The sequence below is a fragment of the Saccopteryx bilineata genome, chromosome 5 (assembly GCF_036850765.1).
Source record: "Saccopteryx bilineata isolate mSacBil1 chromosome 5, mSacBil1_pri_phased_curated, whole genome shotgun sequence".
Taxonomy (NCBI): domain Eukaryota; kingdom Metazoa; phylum Chordata; class Mammalia; order Chiroptera; family Emballonuridae; genus Saccopteryx; species Saccopteryx bilineata.
The window spans coordinates 198,327,313-198,335,444 of NC_089494.1; positions in this window are offsets into that span (position 1 = coordinate 198,327,313).

The following is an 8,132-nucleotide window of genomic DNA, read 5'->3' on the forward strand; positions in this document are numbered from 1 at the left end:
TACTAAGAGACCTGGTTCAATAGAGGCATCCTTAATGTCTAATGAGCACTCATAATGAAGTTGGCCTTATGCAGAATGTGCAAAATGTACATAGTTTTTATTCTTACCAGATGTCCTCTACCCTGAGTGCTCCTTAGACTCATCTGGAGAACTTTAAAAATATATTTTTGATGGAATCCCATCTCCAAATGGTCTGAGTTAGTGCAAGGGGGTAAGACCTAATGGATACTTTTAAAAGATCCCCAGACGATGCTAATATTATGCAGCCACAGCAAAGAACTGCTGCATACATTGAAACTCTTCACATAATAACGTTCTCATAATCCTCATACCAACTCAAATATACAGAGAATATTTAACTGTGACAACTTTCTCTCTTAAGACTTGAGATCTTCTCTATCTTCTAGTTATCTCAATGCCCCTCATTTCCCCTTTCAGAGAGTCTATTAAGGCAAGTAGAAGGTAACAAATCTTATTATTGGCAAGAGACTGGATAAAATGGGAGTTTAAAGCTAATCATTAAAACAATAGATTTGTTAACTCATGAATCTTAAGACAATCACATAAAAATCAAAACACCCATAGAAGTCAGAGACAAAATAAAGTGTATTTTTAAGTGGTCAATGATCTGAAAATAAACTCATTTGTAAGCATGTATTAATAATATTATAAAGCTCTGGAACATCTGCACTTGTAGGAATTCACTAAATTTTAAATGATTTTGAAAACAGTTTTCTCATGTTGACCATACATGTTGCCTAAGAACTTTAAATTTAAATTTGTGGAACAGGTGGCCATAATATCCAGTAAATATATTTATCATTTTTTTTTTGATTTTTTTTTTATTTTTTTTATTTTTTATTTTTTTTTTTTTATAATTTTATTTTTTTAATGGGGTGACATCAATAAATCAGGATACATATATTCAAAGATAACAAGTCCAGGTTATCTTGTCGTTCAATTATGTTGCATACCCACCACCCAAAGTCAGATTGTCCTCTGTCACCTTCTATCTTGTTTTCTTTGTGCCCCTCCCACCCCCTATCCCTTTCCCATTCCCCCCTCCCCCTGTAACCACCACACTCTTATCAATGTCTCTTAGTTTCACTATTATGTCCCACCTACGTATGGAATAATACAGTTCCTGTTTTTTTCTGATTTACTTATTTCGCTTCGTATCATGTTATCAAGATCCCACCATTTTGCTGTAAATGTTCCGATGTCATCATTTCTTATGGCTGAGTAGTATTCCATAGTGTATATGTGCCACATCTTCTTTATCCAGTCATCTATTGATGGGCTTTTTGGTTGTTTCCATGTCCTGGCCACTGTGAACAATGCTGCAATAAACATGGGGCTGCATGTGTCTTTACGTATCAATGTTTCTGAGTTTTGGGGATATATACCCAGTAGAGGGATTGCTGGGTCATAAGGTAGTTCTATTTTCAGTTTTTTGAGGAACCACCATACTTTCTTCCATAATGGTTGTACTACTTTACATTCCCACCAACAGTGTATGAGGGTTCCTTTTTCTCCACAGCCTCTCCAACATTTGCTATTACCTGACTTGCTAATAACAGCTAATCGAACAGGTGTGAGGTGGTATCTCATTGCCGTTTTGATTTGCATTTCTCTAATAGCTAAAGAAGATGAGCATCTTTTCATATATCTGTTGGCCATTTGTATTTCTTCCTGTGAGAAGTGTCTATTCATATCCTCTTCCCATTTTTTTATTGGATTGTTTGTTTGTTTGTTGTTGAGTTTTATGAGTTCTTTGTATATTTTGGATATTAGGCCCTTATCTGAGCTGTTGTTTGAAAATATCATTTCCCATTTAGTTGGCTTTCTGTTTATTTTGTTATCAGTTTCCCTTGCTGAGCAAAAACTTCTTAGTCTGATGTAGTCCCATTCATTAATTTTTGCCTTCACTTCTCTTGCCTGTGGAGTCAAATTCATAAAATGCTCTTTAAAACCCAGGTCCATGAGTTGAGTACCTATGTCTTCTTCTATGTACTTAATTGTTTCAGGTCTTATGTTTAGATCTTTGATCCATTTTGAGTTAATTTTTGTACAGGGGGAGAGACTGTAGTCCAGTTTCATTCTTTTGCATGTGGCTTTCCAGTTTTCCCAGCACCATTTATTGAAGAGGCTTTCTTTTCTCCATTGTGTGTTGTTGGCCCCTTTATCAAAAATTATTTGACTATATATATGTGGTTTTATTTCTGGACTTTCTATTCTGTTCCATTGGTCTGAGTGTCTATTTTTCTGCCAATACCATGCTGTTTTGATTGTCGTGGCCCTATAATAGAGTTTGAAGTCAGGTATTGTTATGCCCCCAGCTTCATTCTTTTTCTTTAGGATTGCTTTGGCTATTCGGGGTTTTTTATAGTTCCATATAAATCTGATGATTTTTTGCTCTATTTCTTTAAAAAATGTCATTGGAATTTTGATGGGAATTGCATTAAATTTGTATATTGCTTTGGGTAATATAGCCATCTTGATTATATTTATTCTTCCTAGCCAAGAACAAGGTATATTCTTCCATCTCATTATATCTTTTTCGATTTCCCTTAACAATGGTTTATAGTTTTCATTATATAAGTCCTTTACATTCTTTGTTATGTTTATTCCTAAGTATTTTATTTTTTTTTGTTGCAATCGTGAAGGGGATTATTCTTTTGAGTTCCTTCTCCGTTGTTTCATTGTTGGCATATAGAAAGGCTATTGACTTCTGTATGTTAATTTTGTATCCTGCGACCTTACTGTATTGGCTTATTGTTTCTAGTAGTCTTTTTGTGGATTCTTTGGGGTTTTCGATGTATAGGATCATATCATCTGCAAAAAGTGATACCTTTACTTCTTCTTTTCCGATATGGATGCCTTTTATTTCTTTGTCTTGTCTGATTGCTCTGGCTAGAACCTCTAGTACCACATTAAATAAGAGTGGAGAGAGTGGACAACCCTGTCTTGTTCCTGATTTAAGGGGGAAAGCCTTCAGTTTAGTGCCATTTAATATGATGTTAGCTGATGGTTTATCATATATGGCCTTTATCATGTTGAGATATTTTCCTTCTATACCCATTTTGTTGAGAGTCTTAAACATAAAATTGTGTTGTATTTTATCGAAAGCCTTTTCTGCGTCTATTGATAAGATCATGTGGTTTTTGTTCTTTGTTTTGTTGATATGGTGTATTACATTAACCGTTTTGCGTATGTTGAACCATCCTTGAGATTCTGGGATGAATACCACTTGATCATGATGTATTATTTTTTTAATATGTTGTTGTATTCGATTTGCTAGTATTTTGTTTAGTATTTTAGCATCTGTATTCATTAGAGATATTGGTCTGTAGTTTTCTTTTTTTGTGCCATCCTTGCCTGGTTTTGGTATGAGGGTTATGTTGGCCTCATAAAATGTGTTTGGAAGTATTGCTTCTTCTTCAATTTTTTGGAAGACTTTGAGTAGAATAGGAACCAAGTCTTCTTTGAATGTTTGATAAAATTCGCTGGTATAGCCGTCAGGGCCTGGACTTTTATTTTTGGGGAGGTTTTTAATGGTTTTTTCTATTTCTTCTCTACTGATAGGTCTGTTTAGGCTTTCTGCTTCTTCTTGACTCAGTCTAGGAAGGTTGTATTGTTCTAGGAATTTATCCATTTCTTCTACGTTGTTGAATTTAGTGGCATAAAGTTTTTCATAGTATTCTACAATAATTCTTTGTATATCTACGGTGTCCGTGGTGATTTCTCCTCTTTCATTTTGGATTTTGTTTATATGAGTTCTTTCTCTTTTTTCCTTGGTAAGTCTTGCCAAGGGTTTGTCAATTTTGTTGATCTTTTCAAAGAACCAGCTCCTTGTTCTATTAATTTTTTCTATAGTTTTTCTGTTCTCTAATTCATTTATTTCTGCTCTGATTTTTATTATCTCCTTTCTTCGGCTGGTTTTGGGTTGTCTTTGTTCTTCTTTTTCTAGTTCCTTAAGGTGGGAAGTTAAGTGGTTCACTTGGGCTCTCTCTTGTTTGTTCATATATGCCTGAAGCGATATGAACTTCCCTCTTATCACTGCTTTTGCTGCATCCCATAGATTCTGATATGTCGTATTGTCATTTTCATTAGTCTGTATATATCTTTTGATCTCTGCACTTATTTCTTCTTTGACCCATTCATTTTTTAAAAGTATGTTGTTTAGTTTCCACAATTTTGTGGGATTTTTTTCCTCTTTTTTGCAGTTGAATTCTAGTTTCAAGGCTTTATGATCAGAAAATATGCTTGGTACAACTTCAATTTTTCTGAATTTGCTGATATTGTTTTTGTGGCCCAACATATGGTCAATTCTTGAGAATGATCCATGTACACTGGAGAAAAATGTATACTCAGTCACTTTGGGATGAAATGTCCTGTAGATGTCTATCATATCCAGGTGCTCTAGTGTTTTGTTTAAGGCCACTATGTCTTTGTTGATTCTCTGTTTGGATGACCGATCTAGAGCCGTCAGCGGTGTATTGAGGTCTCCAAGTATGATTGTATTTTTGTCAGTTTTTGTTTTAAGATCGATAAGTAGCTGTCTTATATATTTTGGTGCTCCTTGGTTTGGTGCATATATATTAAGAATTGTTATGTCTTCTTGATTCAGTGTCCCCTTAGCCATTATGAAATGGCCATTTTGTCTCTAAGTACTTTTCCTGTCTTGTAGTCAGCATTATCCGATATGAGTATTGCTACACCTGCTTTTTTTTGGATGTTATTTGCTTGGAGTATTGTTTTCCAGCCTTTTACTTTGAATTTGTTTTTATCCTTGTTACTTAGATGAGTTTCCTGTAGGCAGCATACAGTTGGATTTTCTTTTTTAATCCATTCTGCTACTCTGTGCCTTTTTATTGGTGAGTTTAATCCATTTACATTTAGTGTAATTATTGATACTTGTGAGTTCCCTATTGCCATTTTATATCTTGCTTTATGTTAGTTTTGTGTCTTGTTTGATCCTTCTCTTTCGTTTTTCTATCTTTTGTTTTTATTTGGTTGTATTCCATACATCTTTCCTCTGTTGCTATCTTTTTTATCTCATGTGCTTCTGTGGTGGTTTTTTCAATGGTGGTTGCCTTTGAGTAATTAAAAGGGTCCCTACCCTGTTCATTGTAGCGAACTATTTTGTGAGTACTTTTGCACTCCATCGTCCTTTGCTACTGTTAATCTCCGTCTTCTCCCCCTCTTTCTTTTTGTTGTTGTCACAGTTTAAATTTGGTTTTATTGTGTTCTTCTTGGAGCTTTTACTTGTGGCTCTGTTTTTGTTTGTTCTTTGTATCTGATTGGAGAACCCCCTTTAGTAATTCCTGGAGTGGGGGTTTTCTGATGATAAATTCCCTCATCTTTTCTGTATCTGTGAATGTTTTTATTTCTCCTTCGTATTTGAAGGATAGCTTTGATGGGTATAGTATTCGTGGCTGAAAGTTCCTCTCTTTCAGGGCTCTAATATTGGGGTCCACTCTCTTCTAGCTTGTAGAGTTTCTGCTGAGAAATCTGATGATAATCTAATGGGCCTTCCTTTATATGTTGTATTCTTCTTTTCCCTGGCTGCCTTGAGAATTTTTTCTTTGCTGTTGGTTTGTGTCAATTTCATTATGATATGCCTTGGAGTAGGTTTGTTGAGGTTAAGAAAACTTGGAGTTCTGTTTGCTTCTTGAACTTGAGGCTTTAGTTCTTTCCACAGGCTTGGGAAGTTCTCATCAATTATTTGTTTAAGTATGTTCTCCATTCCATTTTCTCTCTCTTCTCCCTCTGATATAACTATTATTCTTATGTTATTCTTTTTGATGGAGTCAGATAATTCTTGTAGGGCTATCTCATTTTTTTTAATTTTTGAGTCTCTTTCTTCTTCTCTCTGTTGTGCCTCAAGTTCCTTGTCTTCTATTTCACTAATCCTCTCTTCTATCTGACCTGTTCTATTAGCTAAGCTTGTTACTTCGTTTTTCAGCTCGTGAATTGAGTTTTTCATCTCTGTTTGATTTGTTTTTATAGTTTCAATTTCCTTGGACATATATTCTTTGTGTTCATGGAGTTGTTTTCTGATTTCCCTATATTGCCTTTCTGTGTTTTCTTGTATATCTTGGAGGATTTTTAGGATTTCTATCTTGAATTCTCTGTCATTTAGCTCCAAGGTTTCCAATATATTAAATTTTTTCTCCATAGATTTTTCCTCATCTAGCTGTGTTACCTCTCTTTCTTTTGTATCCATGATATTCGATTTTCTCTTCCTTAATGGCATCTGAGGGTGGTTTTGTTGATAGTATTAATGAGATTTAATAAAGAATAAAAAGTTAAAACAAAATAAAAAAATAACAAATCGAAAAGAGTTGTTTTTTTTAAAAAAAATTAATAATGAGATAAAGAAAAATAAAATAAAATAAAAATTTTTTAAAAAGGCAATTATTCCCCCCCTCTTTTTTTCCTCTCCTCTCCTCTCCCCTCTTTCTTGAGAAAATCTTGTGGTGGACTGTGAGTTATAACAAACAATGCCTGTGATGGAGGGCCTGAATTGGGGAAAAGTAATAAAGGGGCAAAAAAGAGAGAAAGAAAAAAAAAAAAAAAAAGGAAAAAAAATAAAAGAAAAAAGAAAAAAAAAAGAGCGTATGGACCCACAAAAAGCAAATAAGGAAAAAATTTGGGTCAAGAATAAAATGATTTGCTTTTAGGTGTTGGTTTTCTAAGAGTTATGATGAGAGGAATAAGAGGAAAATGGAAAAATGGGGGGACAAATTAAAAACTTACTATTGTATTTAGTGGAACAAGAACTAGATAATATGGAGAGCCAGGGATGGGAGCACTGCTAGTGAGTTAAAAAGGTGAAGTAAAAAACCCCCAAAATGCCACAAACATAGGTTTGAGTCCCAGATAAGATAATTTGTTTGTTATTAAGGTTTGAATGAGAGGAGATGTAAAGGAGAAAGGAAGAAACTAATATAGAGGGAGAAAAGAAAGAGAGAGAGAGAAAAAAAGAGGGAACCACTAAAAGAAGAAAAAAGAAAGGAGAGAGAGAGAGAGAGTTAAGGGTTTTGGAGTGCAACCCTCATAGAGAGAAAGGAAGAGAAGAGAAATGATAATGGGAGATGTAACACTTATGGGTAGTGTAGTTCAAGGAGAGGAGAGAGTAAGACCGGCAGAGAGTTAATCGGCCAAATAGGAGGAGGAAAAAAAGTCTCAAGAATGAAGATAAGAGAAACAAACGAACAAATATAATAAAATGGGATAGGTTATAAAGTCTGCAGATTATTCTTGATTTTGAGAGGTTATCTTCTTGCTTTTTCTTTTCTCTCCCTCTTCCTGGTCGGTGACTCTGTACCCCGGGTTCTGCCCCTTTGGCACGCTCAGGTAGAGGTTTGCAGTTGATAAGTCTCTATGGCAATGTCATGTATTGTGCTTTATTCTCGTTGGGAGTCGAGGCTCATTAGCATTTATAGGCTCCGACAGTGAGAGAGTCCGTGTTCCTGGAGCCTTTCTCCTAGTCTTTCCTTCCTCAATTAGTAGCCTGATAGTCCAGGTATGGGGTTGCTGCTGCCTCTGCCTGGATAGTAAGAGGCTCAAATTGCTGGCAACTCCCCACTCTATTTCCACTCAGCACAGGGCTCTGGGTAAGGCTCAGTCAGTCAGAGCTGCTAGCATAATCAGGCGGGCTTTCCGCCCACTCGAAGACCTCTGGCTCTGCCACTCTATCCGGTAACACAAGTGGGCGCCCACTTTCGGGGCGCTTGGAGGAAACTCTCACTCACTGTCTGCAACCAGGATATCCGGCCAGCAGTCTCACGCTCTGAGTGAAACCCCCAACCGCAGGGAAAAGTTGCAGCGTTGGAATTGAGTATCGCTCCGTCCCCGTGTGCGGCTTTTGCAAGGCGCTGGGGCGGCCCGAGATTCCGCTTTGGCCCTCACAAAGGCCCCTGACTCTGCCCCTCTCTGCGATAACACGGGCGCGCACTGCCGAGGCACTCGGAGGAATCGCTCACTCCTTATCTGCGCGCGCAAACCAGGATATGAGGCCGGCCGTGGTTCCCTCTGAGTGAAACAATCTCCAGCACGGAAAATCTCCACCGTTGGGATTAGTTCTCACTCCCTCCCGTGTGTGGCTTTCCCAGGGCGCTGGGGCT